Raw genomic sequence first — 12,500 nt, 5'->3', positions numbered from 1 at the left:
TAAACTAACTGGTGTTTTTAAAACTCGCGCAAATGAATACAAAAATCATTTAATGGCATTCAGCAATTCTTGAATTGCTATTAATGTACTGCATTGCAAGTATGAAGAATTTGCATCTTACCACACAAAGGGGTAAATTAGAAAAAAAAAGATAACGTATAATGAGACTGTACTTACACTAAGTATTGAGCCCACGTCGTATATTTCGAACTTTGACCTCATTCCTACCTATTCTCTCATCGAAACAGCAACTTTATTTACCCTCAGAACTTTCCGTAAAGAATCCGTGATAATCTTTATTTCAAAAATCGTGTGTATTTGGTTAATCTTTCGGGCGTAAACAGAAAACATTTGTCCTCAGCGGAAATTTGGGCCGTTTACCAAGTGCTCAGGCAAACAAAGTTCTGCAGTGCATTCGAGTGCTTATCTTCTCTCTTCTCTCCCTTCCGCCCCCCTCCTCATTCTCTCTCCTTCCCTTCCTCTCTCTCTTCCTCCTCCTCGCTCTCGCTGGAAAAAAAATAATTTTCCACACATCTAGAGCAAAGGAATTCTGGAATTACCGCATGATGTTATGTAAATATTCATGTATCCTTAAGTATATATGAATAATTTTTCCAAAGTATAACTTTTTGTGCATAAGCCTGAGTGTACACGAGAACTCGCGCTAAAACCTACTCATATATAATTATATATTTAACTTTGAGAATTTTTAGAGCAGAGAGAAAAAATGCTTTAGCCTGGATTTGTAGAGTTCATTTTATTTTTCATTTTTTTTATTGCGTAATGGAAAGCATTTGGAGATTCAATCATCATCGCTTGGTAAAAGTACTAATTGCTTTTAAACGTATAATTGATTTAAATTGTACCCATTCCCTCAAAATAAATGCCTGTTGTCATTTTATGAATATGCAAATACGTCTTAGATTATAACAGCAATTTCTTGAACTAAGTTTAGTGTGATTAAAGTAAAATTTCTCAAAATAAATCCATTTAAAGAGAGTACTCATATCGTATAAAGATGCAATGACAATTTTTCAAATAAATAGCCGCACCCAAGAGCGATATTCATAATAGAGTGTCGCTAGAAGTGAAGAGTAATTTGAATATCTTGGGAAAAGATAAGTTTACTAATGAGCAACAAATGGTGCCACCAGACGTCATTCTAACAAATACATACTTGTTTACTTCATAAAATTTTTTACTCAATAAAATATTTTATTGAGCAAAAAAATCCAATACAGACATAACATAATCTAATATATTTATTGAATTATCTTATATAAATCTTTATTTTAGATAAAACCAAACGTTCAGTGATAGTTTATTTGGGAAATATGACCAAGATTCATCATCTGTGGTAGGAGTGTAAAGGCTTGTCCACACTAGGAGACGTTGTTTGGAAACAAAGTTGCAAACAGTTTACAAACAGTTTCTTGGAAACTACTTGTAAACATTTTGCAAACAGCTTGGAAAATGTTTGCAAGCAATGTTTCCTGTCCAGACCTCAGTTGTCGATAGGATTCCTGTTTTATCACTAAAGTTACAATTTCAATCAATCAATAAACAAACAAAACTTTTTATGGATTTCGCAAAAGTTTTTGCTTTTTGTTTCCTTATTCACAAAAGTAAATTCATTCTAATCCTCTTGAAGAGAATTTGTCAGTTACACTGCAACTTTGACCAGTAACTGCCTCAAGGAATCTGATAATTAGCCTCCGCATTTCATATCCTTACGCCTAAGCCTTTATGTTGGCGTTTCTTGATCATTCTAATATATATTTATGCCACTTGCCACCTAAATGGAACCATAATTAACCCTTTTCTTTATTTTCATTTTTTTTATCCTCTTCTTCTACTTTTGGAATGTGCACTTGGTCCTCTCAAGTGTAATTAGGTACCAGAGCCTACAATAGTCAGTCAAAAGGGCTTCGGACTACCAGACTCATCCATACAGATTTCCCGAGAAACCGTAAGGCTGTAAGCTTCTAACGCATCCACCTCCAAACGAAAAATAATAAATAATAATAATAATAATAATAATAATAATAATAATAATAATAATAATAATAATAATAATAATAATGATATAATAATAGTAGTATAGTAGTAGTAGTAGTAGTAGTAGTAGTAGTAGTATAGTAATAATATAATAATAATAATATATATTATATAATATATATATATTATATATAATATATATAATATATATATATATATATATATATATATATATATATATATATATATATATAAATGCTTAAAAATTTAGGTAAATAGATAGATAGGTTTGGAGAATCAATACTAAAGTGTGTATTGTTTAATTAACTTATGAAATCTAGTAGAAAATTACAACTCCTCAAGCAGAAAAAGTCATTACACGAAAGAAAAACTCATGTTTTATGAATCTTAAAAATCATAATCGAAGACTATGCTAATTGTTATTTATCCCCTCGTGGCTTTGATATTTTCATCGGTCTTTCTTTTATTTTTAACCCCCACCCCCTCAAAAAATGCAATATAAAAAGCAGTTAGTTTTCACTTAAGAATATGAAAAATAATCCAGCTCTGACTCGTCCTGCAGGATAAAATGTACAGTAATTTGTGTAAAAAAGAGATAGATTATTTTTTTCTACCACTACATAATGGATATTGATAAATTTTTCTTTATTTTAATGGAACTACAAAGCTGAGAAAAGATAGGATAATGAAATTTATAAATGAAGACTAAACTAAAAACATATACCAGCACTTACAGGTACAAATATCATAATTTATGTAATTAAATTTACTAAAATACGTGCCATAAAGAAATTAAAAGAAATAGGATGTAGAGAGTAAGAGGATATAAACACGAAAATAAGCAAATATTGTTTCGCGCAAATAAATAATAAAAAATAAATTCAGCATAGAACTTTAAATATATATAATATATATATATATATATATTATATAAGAATATATATATATATATATATATATATATATGTATATATAATATATATATATATATATATACATTTATATATATACATATATATCTATATTATATATATATAAATATATATATATATATATATAATATATATATATATATATATATATATTAAAAAATTGGAGCTGCAGCTTTCGGAATCATACTTGTAGGCTTCCGGGAGGGAAAGGCATTCGATATAATTGAAGGTTTATTGCTGATGCCGACGTTTCACAACTACATTGTTGCATTTTCAAGGCTGGAATACAGCGAGTTGATTCTTAATAATTAATCATAAAAACACTTATAAATAAAATATAAAATATAACTAAAATCACTTATTTAAAATGTTAACTCATTTAAAAATATACATATATAAAAGCAAAAAAGACAAAAACACAACACCATTGGCACGAAAATGACCTACCCAGACGGGAGTTGAAAGGAAACTGTTGAAACAAAGTTACAATAATAATAAACAAGGCACACACGTACAGTAAGGCAACGACAAGACAAATAGGGCCGTTAAGCAATGAACAATTGTTCATTGCTTAACGGCCCTATTTTGTCTTGTCGTTGCCTTACTGTACGTGTGTGCCTTGTTTATTATTATTGTAACTTTGTTTCAACAGTTTCCTTTCAACTCCCGTCTGGGTAGGTCATTTTCGTGCCAATGGTGTTGTGTTTTTGTCTTTTTTGCTTTTTTTTATAATATGTATATTTTTAAATGAGTTAACATTTTAAATAAGTGATTTTAGTTATATTTTATATTTTATTATAAGTGTTTTTATGATTAATTATTAAGAATCACTCGCTGTATTCCAGCCTTGAAAATGCAACAATGTAGTTTGTGAAACGTCGGCATCAGCAATAAACCTTCAATTATATCGAATGCCTTTCCCTGGAAGCCTACAAGTATATATATATATATATATATATATATATATATATATATATATATATATATATATTGACTGGTAAAAAAATGTTCTGTAACAACAGAATTCCATCTAATAAAAGGAGCCCATAAAAACACCAAAATATAGAGAAAAAGTACTATATTTCAGAGACTGCTGTCTCCCTCTTCAGGTAGATGAATGAGAAAAGTTTACAGCAAAAAGGTGGTATTTATACCAAGAGGTCCATCCACAAACAAGCCATTTTAAGTCACCCCCGCTGATAATCTTCCTTTAATCTTCTTAAGGGTTGGTTGAATGAAGACGTTGTCGATCGTGTCAGAAATCCATGCTCCTTTTGAGATGTCCATTTACCTGCCCTCTCTTTTATTAAGGCCGATTTCCATCATTTGACTCTTGTATCGGCAGTTGCTGCTATATAAATTACACGTGACAAATTCCAGTTTTATTCTATGGTTATGTTCATTTATATGGTTGAAAATAGCCGAGTTCTGTTGTCCATACCTAACTGACCGTTTGTGTTGTATTAATCTCTGGGGAAGGGATTTACCTGTAAATCCGATGTAAGATTGGTCACAGTCCTGGCATGGGATTTCGTATACCCCAGAGTCCTTTGGAGATGTCTTTTGTTGGACGTTAATCAGGGATTTGGCTAAGGTGTTTGGGTAAGTAAATACAAAAGGTTCGATTTTCCGAGGGGGTTGGTTATTCTCTTAATCGTGTCCAGGTGGGGAATTATTATTTTATTGTTGGGTGTATCTCTGGTCTTGTCTTTAGGGGGTCGGTAGAAAATTACGTTTGCTTTGTGAATTGCTTTCTCAATTATATGGTCAGGATATTTTAAAGACGAAAGTTGCTTGCGAATTAGTTCAAATTCTTTTTCCAGGAATTCTGGGGAACAAATTCGTAAGGCTCTTAGGAACAAGTTACTAGCTACACCTATCTTGATAGTAACGTCATGATAGCTAAAGTAGTGAATGTATGAAAGTGAGAACGTTGGTTTTCTGTATATGGTAAATTTGTATTCTGTCGTATCTCTGATTATTAAAACATCAAGAAAAGGAATTTTGTTGTCTGTTTCCCATTCAACTTTAAATTTGATGCTGGGCACTAATGTGTTTAATTTCGAGAGGAATTAATTGAAATTGCCCCACCTATTATCCCAAAATGTTAGGATATCATCCTAACATTTGGTGATTTATTTAGGTAGAAACATAGACTGGTAATTGATCTGTTTTCCTTCAATTAACTTGAAGGGACTTAGAACCAGGGAAGTACTTAGACTTTTGAAATCAGGGAAATACTTGGATTTTTAAAGTTGTTGATGGAGTGATGCCCTTTGATTAATTTAATTACTTGCACTTACAAGATTACCTCACACCTGTTTTGATGAAATTAGTCTGATTTTCTGCAATACTGGTAAGTTGTTTAAGGGATCACTGTTGCCTTTAGAGTATTCAGTCGTTTAGTACCTGTGATGAGGGTTCAGGTGTCTGGCTGTTGTGAGGTAACAATTAATGAATGGTAAGTGTAGTAACCAGATACTTGACACTTTGTCACAATTATCAATGGTGCCCAGAGACCCGGGAAAACTGATTTCATTATCACTCTAGTATATACTGGTGGTGTTAGGGATATATTTTGTTAGGAGAGTGACCATATTGTTTTTGTTTTGCAATTATTGTATTGAATTATAAGTTGATAATTTAGAGGAAAATGGCTCAGTTCAAGGTTCAGGAATTTTTAGCAGCCCCTTCCATCCAAGTGTTATCTGAAACCACTCTGACTAAGGCACAGTGGAGCGCTTTAGCAGTGGCATGTGGTGGTTATGTGTCTGCTAGTATGGTAAAGGCACAAATAAGATGTATTGCTATGGAATCATTGATAGACTCTGGTAGAATAACTGATGAAGATGAGTTAGAATTGGCTCAAGAGTTGTTGAATGTAACACGTGCTGATCTTATGAATAAGGAAGCAGAATAGAAAGAGAAAAGTGATGCAGAGTTAGAGCTTAGACGCACTGAAGCAGAAGAGAATTTGATTAAGCTGAAAATTCAAGCTGAAAGAGAAAGAGAAAAAAAGAGGAAGAAGAGAAAGAGAAGAAGAAAAAGCAGCAGAAGAGGAAAGAGAAAAAATAAAGAGGAAAGAGAAATCGCAAGACATGAAAGGGAGATGGAATTGATAAGAGCTAGATCCACATTACCTGTAACACCGTCTAACCCTAACCAAGGTAATCAAGACCCTGTATTTGATGTAGTAAGAGTACAGAAGTTAGTTCCTAAGTTTACTGAAGAAGCTTCAGATGAGTTTTTTGATCACTTTGAGAAAGTGGCTTCAGGTATGGGATGGCCAGAGGATAAATGGTCAGTTTTGCTACAGTGTCTTAATTGGAAAAGGGAGAAGTGCTTATCTAGCCTTAACAGCTGATCAGTGTAAAGACTACAAGGTACTTAAACACAGTGTGCTACAAGTTTACCATATGACCCCAAAGTACTACAATGAAAGATTAAGAAATTTAAGAAAAGATGAGAAGGGAACATTCTCAGATTATGCGTACAAAGGGAGAAGGTGTTTTAAACGTTGGTTAGAAGCTGCTAAAGTTAAAACTGTTGATGAGTTAGAAGAATTACTTGTTCTTGAACAGTATCTTTAAGGGAAAAATTCCTAAAAAAACGTAAAGGGAAAATTTCCCTTAAAGAATTCCTAACATATAAGAGCCTATTTGAGAGTGAGAGAGGTGAAGGAACTTGACAAAGCTGCTACACTGAGTGAAGATTACAATATAATTAGTAGCAAACATAATTACAATATCAAGTACCAGAGTCAACAACGCTCAGGTTTTAAGTGTTATCCAAATAATAAGAACAAATTAAATGGGAAACCTACAAGTGATACTACCAAGAGTACACAGGGTAATATACCTCAGCAAACTAATGTGAAATCCTCATCCAGTTTTTCAAGACAGTTACAGAAACCTAATGTTGTCTGTTTCAAGTGTGGAAGAGTAGGACACTTCAGTCAAGAGTGTTACCGGAATCAACAGCTGTCAAAGCCAGTTGGTCAAGTAGTGAAAGGTGACCAAGTGAAACACATTATGAAGAGCAGTTTGGGAAAGAATCAGACTCCAGAGAAGAGTGAAACTAAACAAGCTGAATGTTTAGCAACCAATGGAAATGTAACCTCAAGCAGTGAGTGGCTTAGCAGTGTGGAGGCTTTTAACCAATATATCTATGAGGGTATGCTGTCAACTCAAGGAGGGAGTGTGCAGGTACCAGTCAAGATATTACGTGATACAGGGAGTAACCATAGTGTGGTAGTTCGTGGTGCTCACCATCAGTTGGAGAAGAGTCTCACAGGAGATTCAGTTATTTTGAAGGGTATAGGAGGAGAGGAATTAACTCCTATATGCCGCTTACACCTATCATGTGAATTGGTGACAGGGAATGTTGATTTTGCTGTAAAGAACTCTCTGGCTGTGGAAGGTGTACATATTCTGTTGGGGAATGAATTTGGTGGTGCACCATTTATTCCTTGTCCCGTAGTGACAGACAAACCATTGAGGATTAGTCCTACAGTAGATTTGGAGAAGAATAACCCCCACCTGTTTCCTAGTTGTGTAAGTACCAGAAGTATGAAGAGGACTACGACTGTAAGTGAAGAAATTGAAGATTTACCCACCCAAGAAGGATCAAGTGAAGGATCTTTGTGTTTAGAAGACTTGTTCCAGGGAAGTGATGTTTCCCATAATGCTGACCAAGAAGGGATTTCCCATGAAGAAGATGACAACGACGAAGAAGAAGAACCTGATGTTTCTGAAGAGACTCCGAGTAGTCAATGTGTTCCTGAAGACAGTAGTGAAACTACAGTAGCTAATGGACTTGCAAAAGAAGGATGCATTGTTAGCTGATTTGTTCTTCAGAGTTGTTGATTGAGAGGAGATGCAACAAATTCCTACCTGTTATTATCTGAAGGAAGGTTTGTTGATGAGGAAGTATAGACCTACAGATATACCAGTAGATGCTGTATGGGTTGAATATCATCAAATTTTGATTCCATATCCATTGTGGAAGCAATTGGTAGCAGTAGCTCATGAGTCTGGACATATGGGAATCAGGAAGACTGTGGAGAAATATTTCTTCTGGCCTGGACTTCACACAGATGTTAGCAAGTTTTGTCGTGAGTGTCATACCTGCCAGATAGCTGGAAAACCGAATGAAACCATCCAGAAAGCCCCTCTACAACCTATAGAAGTTAGAGGAGAACCCTTTAGCAAAGTGATTATAGACATGGTTGGACCGCTGCCGAAGACAAAGAAAGGAAGTGAGTATTTGTTAACATTAATGTGTCCTCTGACAAGATATCCAGAGGCAGTCCCTGTTAGAACCATACCTCCCAAGATAGTTGCTGAAAAACTTATGGAGTTTTTCTCAAAGTTTGGTATACCAGAAATAGTACAAAGTGATAGAGGGACTAACTTTACTTCAAAGTTATTCCAGGATGTGATGAATTTGTTAGGAGTGAAACAACAGTTATCCACTGCCTATCATCCAGAGACTCAAGGTTCCTTAGAAAGGTTCCACCAGACATTGAAAAGTATGCTGACAAAGCATTGTTCTGAGTCAGGAAGAGATTGGGATGTTGGTTTACCATTAATGTTGTTTGAAGTTAGGAGTGCTTATCAAGAAATTATGGGTTGTTCACCTAATGAGATGATTTTTGGAAGAGAAGTTAAAGGACCATTGAAGATTCTTGCAGAAAATTGGGAAGAAAATCAAGAGGAACTTAAGTTGAAGATTGAAAGAGATTAGAAAGTTCTCATTAGAAAATCTGAAAGTGAGTCCAGAGAAAATGAAAATGAGATATGATGCTAAGACTAAGCTAAGAAGTTTTAGTGTTGGTCAAGAAGTGTTAGTGTTCTGACCTGCCAAGAAATTTCCCCTCACTAATAAATTTCAAGGTCCTTAAAAGATAATTCAAAAGTTAAGTGATAGAACTTATGTGATTGAGACACCAGAAAGAAGAAGGAGACAAAGGAAGATACATGTGAACCTCTTGAAACCTTATTTGTCAGAAACTAAAACTGAAACTGTGTCAATAACACAAACAACTTCATCTACAGAAGACGATGAAGGCTACGAATTGGGAGCTGAAAGCAAGATGAATAATTCTTCTATTTTGAAATATTTGGAGGATAAGTTGAAACACCGGAATACCTAATCATCGAGATGTTTTGAAGAAAGAGGTAGAGTATTTTCTGCAACATGGATTAGCAGAACCCAGTTCAAGTCACTTCAGTTCTCCATGTGTGTTAGTGAAGAAACCAGATGGTTCATTTAGAATGCGTACTGATTATAGGAAACTGAATTATATCAGTGTGGCTGACAATTACCCTTTGCCTCTTATAGATCAGTTACTTGATAATATTGGGCAAGCTAAGTTTGTTTCCAAGATAGACTTGTAAATTCCCTTAGATGAGAATGCAAAGTTGCTGTCAGCTTTTATTACTCCTTTTTGGACTGTATCAGTAAACTGTTCTGCCGTTTGGTCTGATGAATGCACCTGCAACATTTCAACGAGTGATTGATCAACTGCTAGGATCGATAGAAGGAGTAGATGTATACCTGGATGACATCGTGATTTACTCTACAACATGGGAAGAACATCTGAAGATTTTGATGAAAGCTTTCAAGAAATTACAAGAAGCAGGACTAACAATCAACCTAGAGAAGAGTGAGTTTGGAAAGGCAACTGTGCAGTATCTTGGGTTTGAAGTTGGGAAAGGCCTTCTTGCTCCAGTAAATGCTAATGTAGAAGGTATCCGTAAGGCTACCCCACCTACTACCAGGAAACAGCAACAGAGATTTTTAGGCATGGCTGGATTCTATGATCGTTTCTGCCCAAATTTCTCAGCAGTAGTAGCTCCCTTGACATATATATATATATATATATATATATATATATATATATATATATATATATATATATATATATATATATATATATATATATTTTTTTTTTTTTTTTTTTTATTTATTTTTTTTTTTTGGCTCTATCACAGTCCTCCAATTCGACTGGGTGGTATTTATGGTGTGGGGTTCCAGGTTGCATCCTGCCTCCTTAGGAGTCCATCACTTTTCTTACTATGTGTGCCGTTTCTAGGATCACACTCTTCTGCATGAGTCCTGGAGCTACTTCATCCTCTAGTTTTTCTAGATTCCTTTTCAAGGATCTTGGGATCGTGCTTAGTGCTCCTATGATTATGGGTACGATTTCCACTGGCATATCCCATATCCTTCTTATTTCTATTTTCAGATCTTGATACTTATCCATTTTTTTTTCCCTCTCTTTCTCTTCAACTCTGGTGTCCCATGGTATTGCGACATCAATGAGTGATACTTTCTTCTTGACTTTGTCAATCAACGTCACGTCTGGTCTGTTTGCATGTATCACACTATCCGTTCTGATACCATAGTCCCAGAGGATCTTTGCCTGATCGTTTTCTATCACTCCCTCAGGTTGGTGCTCGTACCACTTATTACTGCAAGGTAGCTGATTTTTCTTGCACATGCTCCAGTGGAGGGCTTTTGCCACTGAATCATGCCTCTTTTTGTACTGGTTCTATGCAAGTGCCGGGCATTCGCTTGCTATGTGGTTTATGGTTTCATTTTTCGTATTGCACTTCCTACATATGGGTTTTTACCGAGGGATGATGTTATTTCCGTCTATCGTTCTTTGGCCATATCTGGTTCTTAGGGCCTGATCTTGTGCCGCTGTTATCATTCCTTCAGTTTCCTTCTTTAGCTCTCCCCTCTGAGCCATTGCCATGTGTCATCGCTGGCTAGTTCTTTAGTCTGTCTCATGTATTGTCCGTGCATTGGTTTGTTTGTGCCAGTCCTCTGTTCTGTCTGTCATTCTCCTGTCTCTGTATATTTTCTGGGTCTTTGTCTACTTTTATTAGTCCTTCTTCCATGCACTCTTTAGCACTCGTCTTCACTGGTTTTCAGATATTGCCCCAGTGCTCTGTTCTCGATGTTGACACAGTCCTCTATACTTAGTAGTCCTCTCCCTCCTTCCTTTCGTGTTATGTATAGTCTGTCTGTATTTGCTCTTGGGTGTAGTGCTTTGTGTATTGTCATATGTTTCCTGGTTTTCTGATCTATGCTGCGGAGTTCTGCCTTCTTCCATTCCACTATTCCTGCGCTGTATCTGATTACTGGCACTGCCCATGTGTTTATGGCTTTATCATATTTCCGGCTTTGAGGTTTGAGTTGAGTATCGCCTTGATCTCTGCATATATTCTTTCCTGATCGTGTCCTTCATCTCTTGGTGTTTTATATACCTCCTTCCATTATTCCTAGGTATTTGTATCCTGTCTCATCTATGTGTTTGATGTTGCTCCCATCTGGTAGCTTTATCCCTTCAGTTCTTGTTACTTTGCCTTTTTGTATGTTGAGGTCCGGAGCTAATGCGGACGAGCATACATCAAGACTTGAATTATTATATTATTATTTAATTATTATTATATTGATTTATTATTATTAATTATTCTTATTATTATTATTATTATTATAATATTCAGGCGATGAACTCTATTCATTCGGGGCAGGTCTGAAGGGGCCATTGACTTGTAATTCAATCTCTCGAAGAATATAGTGTTTATTTGGAAGAATTACAGAAGATAATAGGAAATGTAGAAATAGGAGATCAGTTGATAGAAATCAAAGACAAGTCAACATATATAACAATAGATAAAATACGAATGAATTAAAAAATATCTATAAATTATTAAAAGCACAATCCGTACAAATACTCTTTCAATTTATCATCTTTACTGTTGGCTAAACACTTCAAGGCGTGAGATTAATTTTCATTCCAGGCTTCATTTCAAACCCCATAATTCTCGTGGCGGAGGAATCAGTTTTTGCGCAACAGCAAATTTGTTAAAAATCCTCTTTCTAAGGATCAGCTCCAAACGACGGGATCGTCACTCATTTCTAAATTTTCCGGCCCACGTCATTCAGTTCTCTGCGAATTAACGTACATTCTTGCAACGTGGTGCATGAGAGAGAGAGAGAGAGTAGAGAGGAGAGAGAGGAGAGAGCGAGAGAAGAGAAGGAGAGAGAGAAGTCAAACTGCCAGTGGAACGCCAACCGCTTTCCATTAATAACCTAATAAGCTGCGAGTGTTTGCTCGATTTTGTGTTATCAAGTTACTCGGTGCGATTCTCGTTTCTTTTATTTAGTCATCGCATCATATTACTCCGAATACAAGCACGTACCCTTTGATGAATAGAAAAACCTTCAAAGTATATTTATGAAGAAAAATATGCGTAAAATAACCAGACCAGGAAAAACCATTAAATTTATACTTAGGCTTAAATTTCGTAATGCAATTTGTATATAAAATATAATCTAGTTTTCGACTGTTATTTGGTACGATATTAATCTTCTTGGCCCCACGGGATGGATGGTGGAGCCTTTGGAGAGTTGCACGAAGAGGAGGTTGGTATTGTGAGGGTTTTCTGCAGAGGGGTCTCATCCACGATTGAATTTCGTGTTGCCTCTTTAAAGCCACCAGCTATGGAATACTGCTCTCTCTCTCTCTCTCTCTCT

Source organism: Macrobrachium nipponense, chromosome 2 (genome assembly GCF_015104395.2).
Source record: "Macrobrachium nipponense isolate FS-2020 chromosome 2, ASM1510439v2, whole genome shotgun sequence".
In the NCBI taxonomy this organism is placed as follows: Eukaryota; Metazoa; Arthropoda; class Malacostraca; order Decapoda; family Palaemonidae; genus Macrobrachium; species Macrobrachium nipponense.
Note: the sequence above shows the minus strand (reverse complement) of the source record.